Raw genomic sequence first — 12,206 nt, 5'->3', positions numbered from 1 at the left:
TAAAAAACTACAAATAGAACTACCATATGACCCAGCAATCCCACTACTGGGCATATACCCTGAGAAAACCATTATTCAAAAAGAGTCATGTACCAAAATGTTCATTGCAGCTCTATTTACAATAGCCCGGAGGTGGAAACAACCTAAGTGCCCATCATGGGATGAATGTATAAAGAAGATGTGGCACATATACAATGGAATATTACTCAGCCATAAAAAGAAATGAAATTGAGCTATTTGTAATGAGGTGGATAGACCTAGAGTCTGTCTTACAGAGTGAAGTAAGTCAGAAAGAAAAAGACAAATACCGTATGCTAACACATATATATGGAATTTAATTTTAAAAAATGTCATGAAGGGGTAGGGGTAAGACAGGAATAAAGACGCAGACCTACTGGAGAATGGACTTGAGGACATGGGGAGGGGGAAGGGTGAGCTGTGACAGGGCGAGAGAGAGTCACAGACATATACACACTAACAAATGTAAGGTAGATAGCTAGTGGGAAGCAGCCGCATGGCACAGGGATATTGGCTCGGTGCTTTGTGACAGCCTGGAGGGGTGGGATAGGGAGGGTGGGAGGGAGGGAGATGCAAGAGGGAAGACATATGGGAACATATGTATATGTATAACTGATTCACTTTGTTATAAAGCAGAAACTAACACACCATTGTAAAGCAATTATACCCCAATAAAGATGTTAAAAAAAAAAAAAGAAAAGATACATGCACCCTAAGGTTCACAGCAGTACTATTTACAATAGCCAAGACATGGAAGCAACCTAAAGGTGCATCAACAGATGAATGGATAAAGGAGATGTGGTAGATATACACAATGGAATATTACTCAGCCATAAAAAAGAATGAAATAATACCATTTGCAGCAACATGGATGGACCTAGAGATTATCATACTAAATGAAGTAAGTCAGAAAGGGAAAGACAAATATCATATGATATCACTTATATATGGAATCTAAGATATGACACAAATTAACTTATTTACAAAAGAGAAATAGGCTCATGGACATAGAAAACAAACTTATGGTTACCAAAGGGGAAAGCGGGTGGGGGATGGATAAATTAGGAATTTGGGATTAGCAGATACAAACTATAAATAAAGCAGAAAAATAGATAAAAAAGAAGGTCGTACTGTTTTTAGGGAACACTATTCAATCTTCTGTTATAAACCATAATTGAAAAGAATATGAAAAAGAATATATATCACTGAATCACTGTGCTGTACACCAGAAACTAACATAACATTGTATGTCAACTATACTTCAATTAAAAATAAAAGAAAAAAGAAAAAAATCAGAAAATAACACTTTTACCTTGGACTTTAAAGCTTTGCCATAAGCTATTGAGCATATTCCTAAGAATGTTCCTAAATGTTCCTCAGAGAATGTGGAGCCCGCAGTGTGAAAAGGGGCTGGGCCATGATTTTTTTTTTTTTTTTTTTTGGTAATCCCTTACGTTTTCCTCTGATGATTCCTTTCTTTCCTAAGCCTTTTTAGAAGAACACTCACAACATTGCCTCTATGAAGACTCATTCCTCTCCCAGCAAAGGTAACCCAACAACCTCTCATACTCACTGGCTTCACCAGTTTGGAAGTTTCCTCTCTACTTCCCCTAGTCCACTAGAAAGGCCCCAAGCCTGGGATCTAATCCCAGGCTTGTTGCTAAGTGGCTGTGTGGCTTTGGCTGGCCCCAGTCTCTGTGAGCCTGCTGACCCTCATCTATAAGAGGGGGCACTAGAGTTAGATGATCTCTGAGGTCCCTGCTGACCTGGCCCCTCCCCCTCCTCAGCAAGTAAACAGAACATAAACTTTAATAGGACGACGTCCCTGCAAAATGTCCTCTCCTTCCTACAACAGGCTGCTTCTATATACGCCTGTTTCATACTAAGCATTTCCTTTCCTGGGAGATTGCAAAAGCCATCCTTTTGCTCCAAAGTGAATTGGAGAGTGAACTGGCCCCTGAAGAGGGAGTGGTAGGATCCGGCCACCTGGTGTGCAGTGGATTTGAGCAGAGATATGACCACAGGAGGTGGTGGGAAGCTTCTCCAACCTGGTGGCCCCAGTTGCTCCTCCAGACCTCAGCGCGTCCCCTCAGCTCATCCTCGTGACAGGCTCTCAGAGTGCTCCTGGCTTCTGTCACCACTCAGATCCCTCTCCAGCCTCCGTTAGCCACCAGCAGTGCCTGATAATGGAGTCTTACTTTGACTGTGGTATTTTGGCCTCCAGGCGAAATCCCTAAGGGCTCTGCCATGCACTCCAGTCCTGTGACCCTTGCCTTCCAGGAGCCATCAGAGGCAAGAAGCGAAGCCACCAGAGGTCCTTAAAACTGCAGGAAGGATGGGCTGCCCCCCTTCTTCACAGCTCCCTGTCTGCTGAGGAGGATCTGGGCCCCACTCCTCCACACCTGCTGGAGGGTCTGGAAGGAGTCAGAGATGTGGCCTGGTGGGGCAGGGCGAAAGGCAGAGGGCCTCTCCTGCAGTTGAGGAATAACCAGCCAAGGTCCACCGGGCCCAGCACTAAGCAAAACAGGCACAGTTTGTAGAAGACCTTGTGGCACTGCTTCTGAACGCCCCAGGGGCTCGGGAACCAGCAACAGCACATTTCTCACCTCATCCTCTGAGGGTCAACTCAGGGGAAATAGGACCTGCTTCCCAGCAATGGAGCATGTGGTCCCCACGCTGGAGTTCCACGGCAGATCGAAAAGCTCAGGACTGAGCAGCGGTGCCCTGCAGGACAGTGTTGGCAGGGGCCCCACGACCTGACCCGGGGCCAGCACAGCTGGGTCACAGGCTGGGCATTGGTCTACACTGCAGCACCTGAGTTCTTTGAATCCACGTGGTGAGAGCAGTGACTCCCAGATGCCATCTTATGCTTAGCCTAGACCTCCTATTTCTATTCTTTTATGATCTCCAAGAAGTGTACTGACGTCTCTCTAAGTATGGTGTCTTGTTTTGTCATCCTAACTTCACCCTGTGATTTGGGGACTAATGGCCACACCAAGCTCATTGGAAGTCTTGTGTAAAGCAAACCAGTGATCATTTTTAAGTGACATGTGTGAGGTTCCCAGTTGTGCTAAAGCCTAATCTGTGTCTTCACAGTGCTTAGAACGTGATTATGTGTGTATAAATGTATAATATATATTTATATGTGTTGCTATAGTGATATGTTAACGGCCAACATAACTGACGGAGAGGGTCAGTGTGAGGAAATGAAAGTCCTTCTGGTGGCTATTAAAGGGAAATGTATATAAAGAGATAAAAAGTTTTCACTACCTATTTTGTTTCCCATTTCTACACCAGTCCTTAGACTGAGCGGGTGAGAATAGGAAAGACAAACTGGCACTAAGAGCTCACCTCACTGTCTAATGCTTGAAGTCTAAGTTTAAAAGAATGATTTACTCTCCTGTCATTTTGTAAAAATCTCCAGTCTAAAAATATAAAAGGGTAGTTCTTACATTTAGAGTGCCTTAGAATCAGCTGTGGAGATTACAGAAGCTACTTCCTGGGCTCCAATCCCAAGAGATTTCATCGGCATGGGGCCCTAGAGTCTACATTTTTCACATAAACACAAGCAGATGTTTCTGATGCAGGTGGGCTACAGATCACAGTTTAAAACACATTGCTCGATAACACTGAATCAAAATTATAAATACATTTCTTTTCCTTTAATTAAGAAACTTTAACTGAAAAGTGTTTAAGTCACACCATAAATGTTGACGTAACGAACTTAAGATCTTCCTTTGGGAAAAGACCTTAGTTATGTTCTTTTGCATTCCAGAATTAAAATAAAGCTATCATTCCACAATTATACCCTAGAGGTAATAATAAATTAAAACAAACAACAACACAAACAAAAAATTCAACCATGATCACAACCACCAACAACAATAACAAACACATCCATCAACAGACTCATGTCTGAGATAGAGACATGCCCCACTTTCATAGTAGATGAAGTGACCTCAACTTCTGCTTTTACACTTGGTTGTTTAAGCATTTTCCATGAGTGCCTTTGGCTGTCAATAAAGAGGATCTCACTGACAGAATCAGCAGAATGGATGAAAAGTCAGCCAAACTATGAAGTATTACTTAAAGACAAAGTAGGAAAATTTGAGGGCCTCTTGCTCTGCAGTTATTCAAGCATCCCAGCAATTCTTCCTAAATCCAGTGGAGAACTCAAATATTGCTTCTAAGAACTCCATTTTATGGACATAACATTTATGAAAGCAACAACATGAATCATACAGATCTCAGAGCTGGTCAGGATCAAGTCACAAATTACTTATGGGGAAAATTCCCAATAGCCATTCTTGTGTTTCACCCTTTGAAATGTAGTTCTTTACCCTATTAAAGAAGTTGCAAAAAATGTATCTTTGGAATGGAAGATATTTAATATTTAACTTTTCATAACTTACATTCTTTTCCTCTTTATGTCAGAAACAGAACTCATTCTTAAAAATAAAATCAACCTGCATGACCACCAATGTCTTCCAACTTGCCATAATTCAAATGAGAACCATGTCGGGTCCTGTGCAGGAAATAGGGTGAGCCCTTTAGGAAAAAAAATGGAAAGGAAGAAAGATGGCAGGTACCTAATGTAATGCTTCAAACATGTACAAACATCTTTTTAAAATAAATTTATTTTATTTATTTATTTATTTTACTTATTTATTTTTGGCTGCTTTGGGTCTTCGTTGCTGCATGGGCTTTCTCTAGTTGCGGCGAGTGGGGGCTACTCTTAATTGCGGTGCGAGGACTTCTCATTGCGGTGGCTTCTCTTGTTGCAGAGCATGAGCTCTAGGTGCACGGGCTTCAGTAGTTGTGGCTCGCGGGCTCTATAGCACAGGCTCATTAGTTGTGGCACACGAACTTAGTTGCTCCGCGGCATGTGTGATCTTCCCGGACCAGGGCTCGAACCCGTGTCCCCTGCATTGGCAGGCAGATTCTTAACCACTGTGCCACCAGGGAAGCCCAAACATGTACAAATATCTCTTGATCTGTCAACCTAAGACAGGCAAACAACCTGTAGAATTTATACAGGGTTTATTATATCCCCCAGATCTTATTACTGCTAAAGTGAATATGCTAGACATTTACTGAATTGGTTTTCTATTTCTGCTGTAACAAGTGACCATAACTTTAGTGTCTTAAAAGAACACACTTTTATTATATTACAATTCTGTAGGTTAGGAGTCCAATAAAGATCTCACTGGACTAAAATCAAGGGGTCAACAGAACTGCTTTACCTTCTGGAGGCTGTAAGGGATAATCTCTTTCCTTGCTTTCCTAGCAAGTTTTTAGACGTCTCCCACATTCTTTGGCTTTTGACCCCTTCCTACAACTTCAAAACCAGAACAGCAGGTAGAGTCCTTCTAATTTCACACCATTTTGACCTTTTCTGCCTCTCAATTCTAAGGCCCCATGTAATTTCATGGGGCCCACCTGAATGGCCCAAGATAATCTCATCACAAGGTCTTTACCCGAATCACATCTGCAAAGTTGCCTTTCCTATGTGGTGTAATATATGAACAGGTGGGGGAATTACAGCAGGCACATCCTGGGGGAGACAGTATTATTCTGCTGGTCACAAAACTATTAACTCAGATGCCAACTAATATTGGAACTATGAAGAAAAGAACTTCTCTAATTTCAACAAAGTTTAGTTAAAATAAGACACTACCTGAAGGCACAATCTAGACCAGTGAATCAAGATAAAGTCAGCTTAGAACCCTAGGAGTGCTTCACTGCTGTCCATAAAATTGCACAAGTACTAGTCTCTTTAGATCTTTTTTTTTTTTTTTTCCCAAAGTGTGGCCTTTTCCCCCCCTCCAAGGCTGACTCTGATGGTAGAAATCTCATCGGAGACAAAGAGTGCGTGGTGGAGGAGGTGAAGGTGGTGGTAGAGTCGGTGCACCTGGGACGCCACTAACTTCTCACTATGAACTTTCAGCTGGTCTCCGTGGAACAGATGGGAGGGTTTTCTCAGACCCATCCTTGCATGAACAGAGGGATCCTTGTGTGCCTTCGCCAGGCGGCCAGGAAGGGGAGCCACAGTCCTTCCCTTGGAACTTGCCTTGTAAAGAAGGCAGGCACCAAGATATTAACTTGTCCGGAATCTTGTGGACCAGATGTCAGCAATCCATGTCCAGAGCTTCCTGACTTTTGGCCACACATCCCCGGGGTCGGCCTAGGGCCCGTGCTGCCTGGGTTGTCTGTGGAGGATGAGCTCCTCAGGCAGAGCCATCTTGCTCTGTCTCCTCCAAACCAGGTTCTGACCAGAGAGCAACGTGTTTGTGTTTCTCAGGCTGGTGGAAGATACTCCCTCGTCGTCCTCTCAGACTGGGGCAGTCCCTTCCCATGTTGGCCTGCTCTGGGGGTCGGGGGGAAGGGATGGGAGGATGGGAGCAAGAGGGGCAGGAACAAGAAGGAGGAGTGGGAACAAAAAAGCCTGGGGAGAAGATAGGGGAGGATGGCGAGGAAGGGGGAGGCGGAAGCTGAGGAAGAATAAGGAGGATGATGGCCAGAGTATGAATGCCATGGAGGTTCTAGCCTCTGGTCCCAGAATGGCAGCTGCCCTCTCTTGAACTTCCCCTGACCTCATGCTGGACACACACACACCCCAGCCTCCCCTCTCATCCTCCAGACTCCTTTATCCCCACAAGAGCAGCCTCCCATGCCTTGATTCTGGGGATCTTTCCTTTCTCCCTAGGTTTCCCCAGAGCTAGGCACAGATCCCTTACCAGTAGCCAAACCCTGGTCTGTGGTTCTGGAGAGTCCAAAGCACGGAAATCTCTCCTGAGAAAAGGAAATGCAGGCCACATGGGGTCACGGGGTCACTCTGCAGAATCTCAGTCCAGCTGTCCAAGTCATGCTAGGTTGAAATTTGGGAAGATGTCAAACTCATTCAAAAGAAATTCTAAGAAGATCCTTGGTGCAGGTCATTGCTACATGTGGCAAATTATGCTATTGAAATCCTAAACCAGGTGATCAATCCTCATTCCAAAGTCATGGATCACCCTTAAGAAGGGCAAAGCAGGTGGTGAGTGCTAATTACAAGAAATGAACAAAACTGGGGCAGATCCCAGAAAGGACCACATAGGAGAAGCTGCTTAGGCCAATGGCTAAGCGACCATCTGTATTAGTCAGCTTGGGTTTCCAGAAAAATATACTATAGACAGGGTGGCTTAACCAGAAATCTGTTTTCACACATTCTGGAGACTGGAAGTCCAAGATCAAGATTGGAAGTTCCTGCCAATTCAGTTTCTGCTGCGAGCTCTCTTCCTGGCTTGTAGACAGCAGATGCCTCGCTGGGTCCTCACATGGCCTTTTCTCCTTGCTTGAGCTGGGATAGGGCAGGACCCAAGCTCTCTTCATTTAAGGACATTAATCCTGTCAGATCAGGGCTCCAAGCTTATGACCTCATTTAATCTTAATTACTTCCTTAAAGGCCCCTTCTCCAAATACAGCCCCACAGGGATTAGGGTTCAAGATATGAATTTGGGGGGCAGGTGGTGGAACACATACATTCAGTTCCTAACACCCTCTCCAGCCTCCTCCTCCCATGAAGGTGTTTGCAGCTCTCAGCTCTGGTCCCTGGGAACTTCCCAGGCACTGGGGCCTCAGATTCCTCTCCCCACAGACTTTCTCCTTCTCTCTCTCTGACTCAGATGCCTCAACACGGGGCACGGCTGTTGACTGGCTGACACTCAAAGGCAGTGGACTCAGTTGTTTTCACCTGGCTGACTTTCAGAAGAGAGGAGCCACCACTGACTGATATGTTTGCAGAAATGTGTTCACTGAGGAGACTGGCTGTGGCAGCAGAATAATGCTTCCCCAAAGATGTCCACATCCTGGTCCCTGGAATTTGTGAACATGTTACTTGACATGGCAAGAGAGACTTTGCAGGTGTGATTAAATTAAGGACCTTGAGATGGGGAGATTATCCTGGAGGGTCCAATGGAATCACAAGGGTCCATATAAGTGAAAGAGGGAGGAAGATTTGGTCTCAGAATAATGCATTGTGAGAATAACCTGATCAGCTGTGATTGGCTATGAAGATGGAAGGGGGCTGTGAGAGTAGAATGTGGGCATCTTCAAGAGGCTGGAAAAGGCAAAGAAAGAGATTCTCCCCTAGAGCCTCCAGAAAGAACCTCACCTCCACTGTCAGATTGATTTTAGCCCAGTGAGATGCATCTTGGACTTCTGATCTCCAGAACCATAAGATAAAAAATGTGTGTTGTTTTAAGTCACTAAGTGTGTGGTAATGTGTTACAATAGCAACAGGAAACTCCTACAGTGGACACTGGTAGATAGAGAGGATTTAAAAACCACTTCTGGTGGTTATTTGTTACCATGGCTTTAGAACAATTACTCTATCCCCAGAAATGTGAACTTTCAAACTTTTCAATTCTCAGTGTAGATAATGTAAATAATACTGAGTGATATATCAACCATCACCATATAAGGAGTCGAAACCCTCACCCTGTGCTCAGGGTAAAAGTCTAACACCATCCAAAACTGGGTGTTCACGGGTGTATGGTTGGGACAGGGTAGCAGGGGCTTCAGAACTGGATTTATAATGCTCCCCACAGGGCTGGCTACAGGGTGTTGGGCACAGGAGGGTCTTTTGTCATATCTAGGCCATCTAGTATCTGAGCCCCCTTTGTTTGTATGAGAAACTTCCCACATTCTGCAACTTTTAAGGATCACGCACTCGCTGACTTAGTTTTCCTAGGGGCTAAGATGTGGGTCTATTACCAAGAGCTGGCCAATCCCCATCAGCAACAGCTACTCCAGCATTTGACAGGAGTTGAGAGACACAAGGAGTAGGCCCTGGGGAAATTTTTTCTGTCCCCTGCAACAGAAGAATCTCCCTACCTCAAGATCCTTAGTTTAACACCGACCAGGTGCAGCAGAAGTCATGGAGCCATTGGCAGTGTCTAGTGTCCAGGGCCAGTAGTGTCACCTGTGCAAAGCTACAGGGTCTGTCACTCAGCAGGGGGCACTAGTGTCCTTCCCATTTGGTCTGTGTGCTCCCTTCCATTGGCCTTTCTTATTCTTCCCTGTTTGTACAGTCTGGTTCTCCAGTTTGCTGGAGATTCTCTGAGCTATTACTATCCCTGGAATAAAGTATGTTTCAGATGAAACGAGCCAGAGCTTATTTCTGATGGCTGCAGAGAGGAAAAGGAGGGGAAAGAGGGAAAGCAGGGGGAAGAAAGGAAGCTTCTTCCTGGAAGTTGGCTGAGCGCTGAGTTCCTTTGCTGTCAGCTCCAGGATTCTCCGGAAGAGTCAGCTTCCCCCTTAAGCCAAAGGCTGTAGTGGGATAACTGAGGACATGGAAAGGAGACGTGACCCATGAGCCCCCCCCCCCCAGCAAACTGGGGGCTGGCGAATAAGCCAGAACTGCAAACAGTCCTGATTGCTTTGAGCGCCACCCCCCGGCAAACTGGGGGCCTGCGAATAAGCCAGAGTTGTGAACAGTTCTGAATGCTTCGAGCGCACCCCCGGCAAACCGGGGGCCTGCAAAAGAAGCATTGAGTGCTTTGGGCACTGATCCATGAGATGTCCTCAGTATAATCAGAGTGGTGGGAACGCAAGGAAATGTCCTTGTGCTACTTCAGTATAATCAAAATAATGGTGGGAACTTTGTGCTGTTCTTGCGCTCAAGGACGAAGCACGGCAGGTACTCACGAAAGCCAATTATTGCTTGTATAATAAATAAAAACATAGGTTGCTGCTTTGGCACTTCTGAAATGTTAAGAAAACAAGTCTTAAAGTGTAAACCTAGATAATGCTTTAATAAAAGTTACCACAGCAGGACAGACGGCGCTGTTTTGCCTGAGCGAGCGGCAGCCCTCTACTGCTGTGCTTTGGCACAATTCATCTCGTGTAATGAGCTTACTTTCGGCCCTGTCCTAAGAAACTACAACAAAAGGCACCCTCAAGAATCAAGTTACGCCACTCCTTGCTCTCTGGTCTGAAAACACAAGTTGCCTGCTTTCGGCAGTCTCCCCGCTCCCCGCCCTCAGGTCTAACCCAGTCTTACCCAGTAAGAGAAAACAAACAAACAAACCTCACTCTTCAAGCAAACACGTCATCTTTCTATCCCTTATCATCCCTTGGTCATCAGCTTCTTTTTCAGAATCTTCATTTCTTGTATTCTGTATGGTGGGGAAAGGAAAAACATGGTCCCTGGGATACCATGAGAATGAAGTAGGAAAGACGTGCACAGACGATACACCGAGTAGCACTCTGAGATGTAACCCTGAATCTGTATGTTTATACACAAAACACATACATAAATATATACTTGTATCCATTGTTTTACAACTTCTTTACTACTTAAAAAATTTTTGGATCAGCGTAACACACGATCCCAGAATTCCTTTCCCCGGCGTGTAACACAGGACAAAAGGTAAGAATTCGAGGAGGCTGGCAAAATCCGGCTGTATCTCAGATAAAGGGTAAGAGGCGTGTTACCTCGGCTTGGTGGGCTCCCGAAGTGGGCGGCCATGGTGACGTCACTTCCCCCTTCAGCAGCCGGCCCGCCCATTGGTCATCTCGGCAGGGCGGGGACAGGGCGGGGGTTGGAGGAGAAAAGCCTCCTAAGCCGTCAGGAATGGGGCTCGGCTTATGTAAATCTTGCAGCTTATGGGTACAATTCCCCGCGAGCCACTTTCCGGGCTGTGGAAGTTTTCCGGAGAAGTTGCTTGGATTTTATTAGCAGAGTTGCTTGGATTTTATTAGCAGAGTAGTTTGGAGGGGCTGAGAGGCGTGGAAGGGGAGGGGGTGCGGAGGGTGGGTGGGGAGCGTGTGTGTACAGTGTAGGCGTCTAAGGCTGTACTGAGTGGCGGAGAAAACAGCTCATACTTACCTGGCAGGGGAGATACCATGATCATGAAGGTGGTTTTCCCAGGACGAGGCTCATTCATTGCACTGCGAGTGTGCTGACGCCTGCGATTTCTCCAAATGGGAGAAACTCGACTGCATAATTTGTGGTAGTGGGGGACTGCGTGCGCGCTTTCCCCCAGCAATTGGTGTTATAATAAAAGAAATAACTAATTGAACTACACAAAAACTATAATAATCGCTTCAACTGCGGTATTTTTCTGCAACCCAGTATGTAAAAATGTGTCTACTACGGAAAACAGAGATTGGAATTATGGTAACATTACCGAGCTGCCACGGAACAACGTAGGCCTGTTAGCTATAGCTATTGAATTTCCGTGTGTGAAGCTTGTACACTCCAGTAACAGAGAAAATCCTCCCATGCTGCAAAGACTCGCACACAGGAAAAAAAAAACGAATAGAAAAATAAGCTCAAAACAAATTATTCATAAAGTAAATTTAAATGTAACTTGTGTTAAGTTATGATCGCTTTATGTTTAGTTTCTGCGTTGCAGTACCGGGTTGTGCGGTTTATTGTTTCCGTGTAATTTTCAGGTCCCCAGTATGCTCTCTACATCTTTCCCCCATCCCCCGCTTTCTTACTATCGTGGACTCTGGCGGTGTAAAAGCGTTTTTCTACTCGGCCCTGTGATAAACAATTTTCCTGTGTGGGATTTGTTTTCAGTGTGTTTCTGACGCACGATTAGAGCGGTGGTGCTGGCTACCATGTAATCAAACGTTTTCCGGTTCCGATCCGATATTAACAGAAATAGAACACTTTCTGCTTGAACGAAACTGACAGAGCCCCGCGATCTCAAAAAAAAGAACAGCTCACGGCAACTCGAAGTCTGTCTGAGCATGTTCCGACCTTCCAGAGCAGCGGAAGAGAGCAACTGGGAAAAGAGGGGGAAAAAAGTTTTGTGTTCTCGGGGAGGGGGATTTTCTCAGGAGAAAAAACTAGGATCGTTCACAGCGCAGGTGGACGGGGGAGAAGCCCTGAACACATTTCCTCATCGTTCGTTTGGAATGGATTTCGTGTCTTTTAACCAGGTAGAAACCTAAAAGAGACGGCCGCGGGCACGCGAGTCAGGCGCCTCCTGCCATCGCAGGTTCGGGGCGGGATAACGAGAGTGCTCGGCCGGAGGCCGCTCCTGGGTCCCCGGCGCTGTGCGCGGCCTGGCTCAGCGGCGGGAGCAGCAGAGTAGGCGGTAGAGGGTTCCATGGTGTAATGGTGAGCACTCTGGACTCTGAATCCAGCGATCCGAGTTCAAATCTCGGTGGGACCTTTCTCTTTAACTAGAAGA

The 12,206-nt window shown here is 45.6% G+C and overlaps 1 long non-coding RNA gene across 1 annotated transcript; it reads right to left on the bottom strand.

Annotated features, from left to right (window-relative positions):
* Positions 1 to 4,744: 4,744 nt before the first annotated feature.
* LOC309827200 lies at positions 4,745 to 10,511 on the bottom strand. The gene is made up of 3 exons (XR_014297179.1): positions 10,495 to 10,511; positions 10,088 to 10,175; positions 4,745 to 4,941 (listed from the first exon to the last, which is right to left on the bottom strand). It is a non-coding gene; the product is annotated as an uncharacterized lncRNA (long non-coding RNA).
* Positions 10,512 to 12,206: the final 1,695 nt, after the last annotated feature.

The sequence above is a fragment of the Grampus griseus genome, assembly GCF_964374135.1.
Source record: "Grampus griseus genome assembly, chromosome: 1".
In the NCBI taxonomy this organism is placed as follows: domain Eukaryota; kingdom Metazoa; phylum Chordata; class Mammalia; order Artiodactyla; family Delphinidae; genus Grampus; species Grampus griseus.
The sequence above is the reverse complement of the archived record's forward strand: the minus strand, read 5'-3'. Positions and strand labels throughout refer to the sequence as shown.